This window comes from Melopsittacus undulatus, chromosome 1 (genome assembly GCF_012275295.1).
Source record: "Melopsittacus undulatus isolate bMelUnd1 chromosome 1, bMelUnd1.mat.Z, whole genome shotgun sequence".
Taxonomy (NCBI): domain Eukaryota; kingdom Metazoa; phylum Chordata; class Aves; order Psittaciformes; family Psittaculidae; genus Melopsittacus; species Melopsittacus undulatus.
This window is the reverse complement of record NC_047527.1, coordinates 82,056,957-82,069,948: the sequence shown is the minus strand read 5'-3', so window position 1 is coordinate 82,069,948 and position 12,992 is coordinate 82,056,957.

The window sequence follows — 12,992 nt, the reverse complement described above, 5'->3', positions numbered from 1 at the left end:
TGGCAGACTGCACTATATTTCTGTCATTTTAGAAAACTAAAATGAAAGCCATTCTCATAATTTAAAAGTAGCTGTACAAAAGCCACTAGTATTTCTCTGTAATCAAAATTTTGGTTTTCAATATTTTAGCAACTGTTTTAGATCCCATGCATTTTTTTGTGCCTACATATATACATATGCATGCACTCTTTAACGCATCTTTGGTTTTACCTAAATGCGTTTTAACAACATGACTCTCATGAGTGAAATAATGACAGAGATGATGTATGCAAAAGAGATAAGCATAACTATTGTGCATTTATAAAATTCTCACACCAAGCCTTTCACATTCTTTTAACAGCAAGTTTAATATCGTCTTTGTTACTCACTATGCAACTCTATTTTACACTGCAATATATTAAATTAATTTTCCCCAAGTCAGGTCTTTTTTCCTGTGATGGTAATTTGTAAGAGATCACCCTATCTCTTGACCCAGGATCTTTTTTATCTTATTTCTCCCTTGGTGCTGTTGTGGGGCATGAAAGGGCAGCTGGGTGGGCTTCTGGCAGCCAGCTAAGGTAAACCAACCATGAGCATTAACTAAAAATTCTATAAAAAATGTCCCTAAACATGTATAAATAGATGTTTAAATATCAGCGGTTTTAGATGCTTTGCTCACTTTTCTTAGATTGGATACAGTATTTGCTCTGTTGTGGAACATTTCTTTGACGCATATTGCATTAATACAAACATCTGTCTTGGTTTTTTTTTTTCCTTTATTTTTCACTAGAATGAGCATTATGCAAGTAACTCTTCCTTCTCCCAAGACATCCTGAAGTTCTGCCCCCCACTATGCAAGAGTGCTAAGAAACAGGGTATGGTGAATGCCTCTACTCAGTTCAGCAGGCTGATGTAATGTGCATAGCATGCAGCTGGAGCCACAACTGGTGCCCAGTTAGCATGAGTGTCAGAGACCTTGATGTATATGCACCAGCTAAAAGTCATCACTCATGGATATTGCAAAGGGTCCAAACCAGCAAAATAGAAATCAATGCACAACAGCAATAAAAAACTGCTTATAATCACCACTGGCTACTTGCGTGAAAAAGCAAATCAAAGAGAAGTTGAATAGAAACCACTATATGTAACCAGGCTGTAGCTGTTTGGAATCACATGAACACGCTCTGTGTTAACAAAGGGGTTTTGTTTGTTGGTTTGGGTTTTTTTCCTTCTTTAACACATTTATTTTGAGATAAGCTTTTGCAGGGAATAAAGTCTGCATCATTCGATACTTATAATTCTATATTAAATATGTGTGTTAAATACATACATGGAAGTGCTTTTCTGTCAGCCTACAAGATGAAATAAAATTGCCCGTACAAGGTTCATAAAAGTATTGTGGAAAAAAAAAAAAAAAGAAGAGGAGGGGGGTGTAAGATGGCAAAACAAAGCTTTAAGAGGAATAATCTGTGTCACTGGTGCACTGGTGCTCATTAGTACTGCTGAGAACTGCCATGCCAGCACAGACATTTTGCTGTTGGCATTCAGATGCTGCTGCACTGTGCATGCTGACGCTTCAGCCTACTTGGAGTTAGCTGCAGATTGTTTGTGCTGTGCTCTGCTACACAGTGTAGAAATACCCTCAGGGTTCAATGCTGATTATTCATGTTTCCTAATAAGTGCTAACCTACTAATAACACCTCTTGCAATTGTTACAGAGCAAGCAGTACACATCCATTCTGAATGTTTCCTCACAATTTACCCCATGGCTTTCTTAACTATATAAAAATCTAGTCAAAACAGAATAATAGAACATACTGGAAAAGAAGGAAAGCTAAAGGGTTGAAAGATTTTGGTTAAACTTTTTTTTCTCCTTAGTTGTTTCTTTTTCTGCCTTAACTGTTTACTTGCAAAACTACATTGCATTATATTCAGACAAGGATTTTTCCTAATAAAAATATCCCACTTATAATAAGCAAAATGGAAGTACATTACAAAAAAAAAAAAACCCAACAAACAATTGGTTTCTTTCAAAAGAAACCAACCCCTGACCCTTAACCCAGTTCACGCTTCTAGAATCCACAGCAATTATATTATTGCACTAAAACCATTGTCACCAGTAGTAGTAAGAAAACTGCTCTATTTAAAGATCACCAGCCATTCACAAATGTATGAGAATAAGAGTCCTAAGAGATTAATGATTTTTGTTCCTAATTTTTAACACAATTAAAAAGTACTCTTTCTAGCAAAAGGATAGTCATCCTTTTCAAAGCATAACAAGAAATAATAAAAAAAAAAACAAAACCCAATTTAAAATATTCAGTATTCAGCCAAAAACATTAAGCGATAAAACTTTTATGGAAAATACCAAAGATTTCTATCATGGGTGGTGTGATCCAAATGCAAGGAAATTGAGATGTGGGAAGAGAGATCAACAGCTCTTGCTTCCTCCTCCCATCCAAGAAAATCAACATCTCCCTAAAAGGTATATGCTTACTCTTAGAAGCAGTTTCAGGCTCTAAGACTGAGAGAAAAGCATGCAGAGTCAAGAGGAAACAGAAAAATGCCATTTGATAATTACTTGTCACTTACAGCATTCATTCATATACTTAACGAATGAAGAATTGCATGAGACATCACTGAAAGCCTCTTACACGTCTTTATCCATTCATAATGACTAACACATCTATTCCTGTGTTTGAGAAGCCAAGAGCAGCCTGGGTTAGGTTTTTTTTTTTTTTTTATTTTATTATTGTAGGCGCAAAAAGGAGAATAAAGAAGGAGAGATCCTAGAAGACAGTTACAGCTTTTAAAAGTTTAAGGTAGCAGAAAAAAAGATTTGACAGAATATAATCAGGAAGGGGGAAAATGAAGAGAAAAAAAAATGTATAAAATCTGGCTCTACTTACAGTTAAGGCCAATAGCTCTGTTACGATCACCTGAGTAGCCTGTCCCAGGTCTGTGACACTCTGAACAGAGCTTCAGAGACTAGAGCATTAGGAAATTTCCTGGGGATGATTGTTACCTCACAGCACATAAAGACCCCTAGAAGGAAAAATGTAGGATTTGAAAGGAGAAGATAGAAAGAGGGAGGATGTTTTAATCTTTCACTTTGTAGGCAGGGAACATTCAAAGCCTTCTGACATACCTACAGGCATGAGCTTTTCACTCCAGCATCAAGAGGAAAATCTTAAACTGTTACTCATTTGTAGCAAAACCTACCCAGGGCTCATTTTGAAGTTTTTTCAAAGTATCTCACTCCAACAGACTTCACATTTCAGACATTAAAGCGCTGCCTTTTCTCCCCACCTTGCAATCAGGTATTTGAAAAAGCTGTCACCACTCAGGCATATTGCTCTCCTCCCACCCTTTTCCACTCACTCAAATCCTCAAAAAAAACTGTGACTCAATTCATTCCAATGAACTTACAAGTGCATCACTGAGAAACAAGTGCTATGATGCCAGGTTGAGCCTGATATCTTAAACAGGGAGACGTATTGTCTTTCAAAGAGGGATGGCTCCTCCTCCCATATCTGATCACCTCATGGACTGTAGCAGAAGGTGCAAAGTCCAAAGTTAAAGTGATAAATAACACAAAATTTACTCTAGAGCACAGTCAGTCCCAAGCAAACTCCACTTTCTGTGAACCTCCTTAAACAGTTTCCTGTCAAGCCTAGAAAGACACTGACATATTGTCCTTTTTATTGAAGATAACCAGCTTCTCTTTCTACCAATAAGGACTGGGGCTAGAAAAGGGATTAACTACTGGGAAATGGAGCACATATATAGGCAGGAAGGCATTTGACTACACAGTGTCTCCAGCAATCTCTAGTGATACATAGGTAAGCATTGAGGAAGTATGCTGTATTCAGGAGGCAGGCTTAGTAGGTCAGGTTTAATAATGTGGCACATAATTATGAACAGTTCAGGTTATATTAGAGTATTCCTCTTCATAGGGTTCTTATGACCCTCTAATTACATTCTCGCTTGAATGATCTTTAAGAAAAATAATTTCTATATTCTATTGCATTCCTGTGTAATACAGTGTTCTGACTCATTAACAAGCACTGTGTTAGTTCTTGGCACAGGAGAACTCAATTCTTCCAGCTTCTAAAAACAGAGCTCAGGGAAGACCATATAGCAACCTTCCAGTGCCTAAAGGAGGGCTACAAGAAATCTGGAGAAGGACTTTTTACAAGGGCATAAATTGACAAGGGGTAATGGCTTTAAGCTGAAAGAGGGTAGATTGAGACTAGGTATAAGGAAGAAGTTTTTTACTGTGAGGGTGGTGAGACCCTGCAACAGGTTGCCCGGAGAGGTGGTGGATGCCTCTCCCCAGAAACATTGGACAGGGCTCTGGGCAACCTGCAGTTGAAGATGTTCCTGCTGATTGCAGGAGGTTTGGACTAGATGACCTCTAAAGGTCTCTTCCAACCCAAACTATTTTATGATTTTAGTTGATTTGCAGGGTTTGAGTTCGGCACTGCGACTCTTCCCACTTCTTACCAGCACACCCTCAGGCTGAAACCTAGTCTACCCAGGGAGGTTCAGCTGCTCCCAAAGAAATGGGCAGTCTCTTCCTCCTACCAGGGTTTCACCTGATCCAGAGACTCCTTTTTAGTTACCAGCAGTTCTCTAGCTGGTAACTAACAGCTAGGTAGAAATCGTCAGTGCACAGTATATGAAATATTACAGATATTGCTCATATCAGAGATTAATTCACTTCAGGGTCCCAAAGGGTATTGCCCAAGATGCTTTAGTGACTGATTATCAAAAGAGAGAAGGAGAAAGAATTACTAAGTGTCAAATTGTAAAAGGAGTAGAAGAAATAATATAACACCCCACCTTATTGCCAGAGGTTGATGATGACTGTACAAGCATAGGACAGAAGAATAACAGCATTGTACAAAAACCAGCTGGTCTCTCTGGGAACTGAGTGCTTAGATGTTGCCTCATAGTGGTGATTTCCATTTCTAATCAGTCAATGATTTCAGCCCTCATTATGCATTCATTGCATTTTTTGAATATGTGATTTTCTACCTTTACCTGTGCTCTCATCCTGGAAAAACCCTTCCATAAAGCCAATTCTCATTCCTCCTTCAAAAATCTCCATTAAAACTTTTCTTCATATAAAGCTTAAAAAAATTTAGCAATGACTAAATAGGTGGCAGCTGTAACTCCAGATGATCATATGGACAATATACTAATTTTATTTCCTTGTGTTTGTGTCTTATTTTCTAAGTCCACAAATTCTCTTGGCAAGTATAATCTGTTAAATAGTTTGCACACTGTTTAGCACTCTGGGACTGTAACCTCTGGGCTAGAAAAGCTAGGCAGCTTTGAAATGCAAACAAGTAGTAACCACTATCACAGTACCAAGTACAGTATCATGGTACATCAAGCCTCTAGCCTCAGTTACACATACTTAGGCTGCAGAAGGTGAATGAAATCAGCTGCATGTCAACTACCACATTATCATCTCACCCTCTGTAAATGCTGCTAGAGCTAATCACTAAACCTCTGTAGAAATGCATAGTGAAAAAACAGTCTTAATAATTTTTTAGTTTTACAAATATAACTAGTCCTAAACTACTTGGTGGCTGGCATACCATAATTAACAAAAGGAGCATTTCCCCTCCCAGACATCTGACTGTGCTCCTTCTTCAATTAAATATTCAATCAACACATCTAATAAGATTCTTTTCTCCTACTTAGAAATTACTATGTCTAGTAAGATTTACCTTACTGAAAGTACTAAGCCATAATGAGCTGGAAATATCTGTTTATCAGTCTGATAAGTCTTATAACTTTTGTAACAGATTTCTATTGGTACTGTTCAAAAAGCTTATTGTCAGATGAGGATCTGTCTGTTACTGTTTTATTCTGGTTTTCTTCTGTACTATAAAAACCTGAATAAAATTATGAGCAGGGGTTAGACCAGTACAGTCTCAGTATTAAACCCTGCTGATGTAAGTCGGGGTTTCTTGGTTTAACTTAAATGGAAAAGTGAAACTGGCTCTTACCCTTTTAAACTTTGTAGTAAATTTGGGGAGACAGCAATCCCACGCAATAAAGATTATCAAAAGGACTGCAAATGAAAACAATATCACATCATTAGATCTTTAGGTATTAAGTTAAAGTAATTACTCTTCAACTCATAGCAACTATAATATCACCACACAGCTCTACTACAATGAATGCTTTAATTAGACCAAATACCCTCTAGATTTGAAGTTTTAATAAAGATGAAAAAAGATCAAGACCACAAAGTTTGAAAACTCTGAGAAAATAATAAAATATAGGTGGACAGTGGTTCAAGTTGAAAAATATGCAGAAAAATTAAATGAACGATTTTCTGCATCAGCAACATACAAATCATGGAAGAAAGCTATGTTTGAAGACTGACCTGGCCTTCCTTTCAGATTCCACAAGAGGGGTTTCAGCATACTTTTTATCACAGGAAAATTTTTTACTTAAAACAGAGCAAACCAAACCCACAAATACAGCAAGAGAAGTAAAAGAAGGAAATTAGGACCCTTGTTTCACTTATTTCACCACTTTTTGTGGTGCACTGTATTGCAGACACTTTTCAGTTTTGTAAACACCATAATTGGTGTTTACTGAAGAGATAAAAACAGTTTTTCAAATAAACATTTCATTCTAAGCTAACCAGGGTAAAGAATAATTTGAGACTTCTTAGACTAAGACAGTAAAAAAGCAGACACTTTGGAAGTGGCACAAGTTGAAGTTGGGAAGGTTTGCTGTAAGTACATTGATCAAAAAGGATGCAGCAGCTATGGGGCACAGGCTATTATTGTTTACACTCTGTTTTGTTTGTTTGTTCTTTTAATAGCAAGTGGGTAAAAAAATCCCACTCATAAGCTTCCATATGTTCAGCCAGAGCAGAGAAATATGCTGCACATAGATCTATTTCTGAAAATCACTACCAAATTTTTACACCTTATCCATCTGTTATGAGAACTTGCAGATACCTATAGTGATACTTCAGACAGTCATACAGAACTGTATCTATGAGCACAGACAGTAACGTTCATGAACATATAAACGTCAAAAACTCTAAATATGACCTGAAAGTGGTCAAGTTTCTTTTTATTACTACCACCAAGAATTTGAAGTTTATACGTGTACAGTTTGTGGAAACATAACTTTGTCCTCTGAACTCTGAAAAATTCTACTAAAAAAATCAAATATTTAATTTCATATAAAATTGTCTATTTCAATATGCTAAAAATGTTAACACATATAACACAAACACATCCAATCAACATTCTACTTATTTGTAATACTATATTCTTGTACAATTTTGTGTTCTTTATACAAACCAGTAGTACAATGTAATTTCTTGCATTACCAAACTACATATGTCCATCTTCCTTAATATTTTATTTAAACATTATTCTCAGTACAGTGTTATAAATGGGTTTAGGGTTTTTTGTTTTTCTTTTTTGGGGGGTAGGCGTTTTATTTCATTTGTATCCCAGCATTATTTCTTTAGAAAGCTATACTATACAACCTGGCAGATTCCATAACTCTATCTTCATGGAATTACAAGAAAATGACTAAGTTTCTACGGAGGTGTAAATCTCTATTCAGGCATAGATTAGCTGTATTTATACAAGAAAATTATATCGATTTCACTTTCTTGTGTTGGCTTGTAAGAGAAAGAGTACAAAAGTAGAGATGAAAAGGTTGTATATATTTTGAAAGGATTACTGTAGGAAGAATGACAGAAAAAAATATAACTCAGTACTCATACTTAAAGTACTCATTCATCTGTTGTACCATTTGAAATTTTACATACAGTAAATTTTTTCATAAGGATACACTTCTACTCCTGTCAGTTAGGCATGAACCCAGCTAGAAAAGCATATGCTCACTATACACCAATTTAAACAATGGGGTTTTTCTGTTTGCAAGCAAATTTTAAAAGCATATTTTCCAGCCCATAAGTGGGATGGTCTCAATTGTGAGATATTCCTCTTAGAAAAATTGATGTATGCTTTTCTTGCCTCATGATAGTTCTTTAGGATTTCAGCTAATGACACTCACAGCTTTGTGCTATGTCATGAAAAGTAACTTTTGTACAGAAATGAGAGATGAAAATGCTCACTTAGAATTTAATTCTTCCCTTTTCTATACCTCTTTAGTCCTCCTCTCCCTAAATAGTTCGTTTAGAAAGAGTTTGAAGAAAGGCACTTATCAATATCAGTTATACAGAAAACAAATTCAAATCAGACTTTTCATAGTACTCAGTAGAACAGTACTTATTACTATAAATTGCTTCCCATGCAGCAGTTGAAAAAATATTTCAGTAATTGTCACCCCAGACCAACAAAAATTCTATCTATGCTGATGCAGTAAAATTCCCTCCTGTTTTTCTTTTCATGAAATTTAAATTAAAAAGGAACACTTTTAATTTCTTATCCAGAACTTTAAATAACAGGGATAATCAGCTAGACACAATTCATTATGTTTACCTAGGAATAGAAGTCAGCACTCTGTGTAGACTACAGTTCCACATGCTGATGAATACTTAATCAAAAGAATTATTACTTAGCAAGATGGCAAGAGCAATATATCAATTATCAAAAATATCTGTATTCTAATCTGTTGCTTTGCATTATTTAACATTTTCTGACACAAAATATATCTTAACTCCCTTTTTTGTGCTGTAGCCATTAATACCCTGATATAGAATACAAATGCCAATGGCATAGCAAAACATTGCAGAGATTAAGATTTAAATGAAAAATATTTCATTTAACTGAAAAATGAACCTTTCTGACTTGCTAAATAGTAAGACTGAAAATAAGATGCACAGTTCCATTTCATGTTCAAAATTTTGTTGGTTTTTGTTGGTTTTTTTTTTCCAGTTGTTTCAGAGGAAACTCTGATAAGATAAAAGAAGAAAAGTAAAAGAAAAAAGTGCATAAATATTGGTTTCAATTTTATTGAAGCATATTAGAACATCTCTAGGTCAAGCATTACTTGCATTAGCACTACTTTTGCTGAAAGTAACTTTGCATGCATAATGAATAATTCAGGCCTCTTTTTGTATTTTCTGAATCTTATTTGGATGCTAAATGAAGGAATTTATTTGTGTGTCCTGGTTAACATCTGGAGAATTACTATAAAGCTCCAATTACATTAACTAAGCAAAAATCTTCTACATATCCATGACTGTCACTTATTTGAATTTTGAAATGTCTGATATGACACTTTTTCACAGGAAATAGAAATATAAATTCTTTTTTAACCTGTAAGATCTTTGTGCTCTATAGCTCAAAATCCAGCAATAATTGAGATGCAGATTGTCCATCCCAAAATTCTGAAGAAATTTCCCTATAACATCTTTGAATATCAGTCATCTTGCATTTGTACATTAGAGTTCTGTTTGAGTTTGTTTGTTAAAATGGTGCATAAGTTCTCTACACCTGCATATGAGGATTCCTCCTCTATCTTGTCCCCTTAAAAAAAAAAGTATAAAAAGAAAAAACTCATCAGATATCTGCAGACTCGGCCTTTGAGATGCCACCAACTGAGATAATTGGACATAACATCTACTGGCATAAATTGGAGTATCAAAAAAGTGTCTTATCAGACATTTCAAAATTGGAATAAGTGACAGTCATGGATATGTAGAAGATTTTTGCTTAGTTAATGTAATTGTAGCTTTATAGAAATTGCACTTATGTAGGAATATCCATTATTCTCAAATATGATGAGTTAGTGTAAATGCCACTAGTATTAACGTTGCTAAAATTCTCTCTCTTTCGATTTACTCATCACCTTCTGTCCAGGGATAAATCACAATAGGAAATGTACTCCACAAACGTGCAATGGGGGCTGTAAAGTTTAGGTTCACTGGAGGCTAGAATAACACTAAAGAGCTTTCTGTAAGAGTATATTGGAAAACTGCACCATGTCACCCATGAAAGTAGCCTGTGGAATAAAGGGCTTAATTAAAAAGCTAGTTTAGTGTATATATGTGAATGAGGTAAATTCTACCAGATATCAGATATTTTGTATTTTGGCACCAGATGTAAAATACTGATGCTGAAATACTTCCTTTTTTAAAATTTGATTTCTAGTCTGGCCTAAGGCATTCCTTTGAAGCTATGCAAAATTTATACAGTACTGTAGACTTGCAGTGGAAACAGTTGCTTTAGAGTCCCAAATACTGCAAAAAGCCTTATACTGAACTCTGTCTACAGGCCTCCACTGCTGCATTCCCTTCCTAATGTGAGACTGAGAGCCATGTGAATGACCCTGAGAAGTAATGTTGCACATTTTCCAGACTAAAAAAGAAAACTAGCTTCAACATGTTAAGTCTTGCACCTGTTTGTCAGAGCTTGTAGAGCTTTGCTAATCACCTGATAAGCACCCTCACTACCAGCATTATAGAGAAGCTGCTGAATGTAAGTTTCTATGTCAAATAAGACCATAAATTGCAAGATCACTTTAAATGCAGTATACCACAAAAGGCATCTCATAGAGATACTTCTGAAAAGATTTGCTCAGGAAAGGTATGCTGGAATGCCTTATAAATGCAGGCTTCAAAGTAGAGTCTAAGTGGAACTTAAGCTTATCCTTTTCCATTTTAGCAAACACTTCCTTGCACTAAATCTCTACTTAGGTAACATGTACTTTATCATAATGCAATATGCATAAAACATCAGTGAAAAAATCTGCTTTATTTGTTTTCAAGCAGTTTCTGTTTAATCAGAATAACATCACTATTTTAGACAGAATTTAGACGTACAAACTACTGACTGCCACTTTGGAAGTATAATTATGTGGCTTCAGCAGAATAAAATCTTGCACCATTTCCCCAAGAATCACCCAATCTTCATCCATGTTCTAATTTTATCACCTTCCCCATGACATGAAAGTCTATTACAAATAATTCCATATTCTCTGAATAGTCCAGTATTATAGTTTTCAAGCATATGTAAGTATATATCAAAATGTTAGCAAAACTATATTATGTTCTTAAATACCTTTAGGAGAACACAGTGCTTTTCTGTAAATCCCATACAGAAAGTACATGTGAAAAGACATCCTCACCTAACAAAAATCACAAGCAAAAAAACCCTACCAAAGTTCTGCTGCATTGTTCTATGACAGACTGGAATCCTTTTGCACAAACAGTACATTGAAGTTGCGTAATTTTTAATAAAGTAATAAAGGCAAATGGCACATCAATAAAATATTTATAGCAAGATGTGAAAGATAGGTTTATAAATACATATAAATATTTATGTACTCGTAGCTAACTAGAAAGACAGTTGCCAAAGAAATTACTAGGGAAATAGAATTATTTATTTTATTTTCTTTTTATATTTAGCATACACAAAAGGAACAAGAAGAAAAGTAGTACTTCTAAAAATCATTCTGTTGAACTATCATCATTATTATGTTTATTGTTGCACTGAAGTACAAAGAGCTGAGTTTTCACAATGAAGCAGCTTTCAATTTTTATATTTGTCACACAGAGAATTCACACCTTCTGTAACGAACTTGTGTATTTTATCACTGTTACACTGAGCAGTAGACAATGAAGTTACTTCAATAATTTTGTTATACATCTTAATGTGGACACTGTGGAAGAGTTTATTCAATCTAGCAACTCAGCTTTCCCGGAACATGCTTTCTTATGTAGTCAAGTTTTTTTTCCAAAAATATATAGTTGAAGCCCTAAATGACATGGTTTAGTGGTGGTCTTGGCAGTCCTGAGTTAATGATTGGACTTGATGATCTTAAAGGTCTATTCCAACCTGGCTGATCCTATGATTTTATGCTTCTGTTCTAATGAATCTCTTTAAAAAAAAAGCAGCTTACTGAGGACAGTTTGCTCTATGCATCCTCCTTAAATGCTTATCCTTAATGGAAGATTTCTAGATAACAAAGGTGGGTCTGAACATAACTCAAATATGTGATTATTTATAGCATTATATAAATTCTTGTCAATAACAATCAGGGAAGAAAGTGAAGACAAATCAGTAAGATTAATTTCAAGGTTTGTTTTCATTAGAATATACACTGCTCTTCCCACACCCATCACATTCAATCATTCAGACATATTTCTCTGTATTTTCTGCCTCTACTTTCTTCAGGACCTCCACAGAAAACATTATCAGTAAGATGACTTTTCATACCAATTCCAGCCCTTTACTATCAGAGGCAAACCATATTAAGTAGTGTCATCCATAGTCAGCTATTCCAGTTGCTAGTGGTAAAGGCTGGTGTCAAATGTGCATAATCAAGATGCTATTCCAACTCTTCTACACAGCACTTCAGATGAAACTTAAACAGCAGAGGTTTAGATTGGATATAAGGAAGAAATTCTTTACTGTTTAGGGTGGTGAGGTACTAGAATGGGTTGCCCAGGGAGGTGGTGAATGCTCCATCCCTGGCAGTGTTCAAGGCCAGGTTGGATGAAGCCTTGGGTGATATGATTTAGTGTGAGGTGTCCCTGCCCATGGCAGGGGGGTTGGAGCTAGATGATCTTAAGGTCCTTTCCAACTCTTAACTATTCTATGATTCTATGTAAACTTTAATAATGATTTCCACCCCATTTCTAACAGACATCTTGAGTTCAGCATCTTCTGAAGCTTGAAAAATATGGATGTAGAATACTGACACTGTTGACGTAATTTTCTAGTTAATACTGTAGTACTAAAAATACATTCATGGTAAATTAAGGTGGAAAAAAACCAGAAACTTTTTCCTATCAGTTCTTCACTGGAAATGATAGTATACAGTTCAGCTTAAACTTGTCTGGTATGCCAAGATCCTGAGGTGAATTTTCTCTTCAGTGTGCTCTATGCTAGGGCTGAACTCCCACTTTTTAAGAGATTCCGTCAAGAAACTACTGATGTCTTTTCTCCATTCCTTACTTCAGCTATTTGCACCATTCCAATCTGGCACACAAAAAGAATTGCACAAACCATTCTGGTTATGCTTTTGGGTAACTTATGCATGTTGCCTTA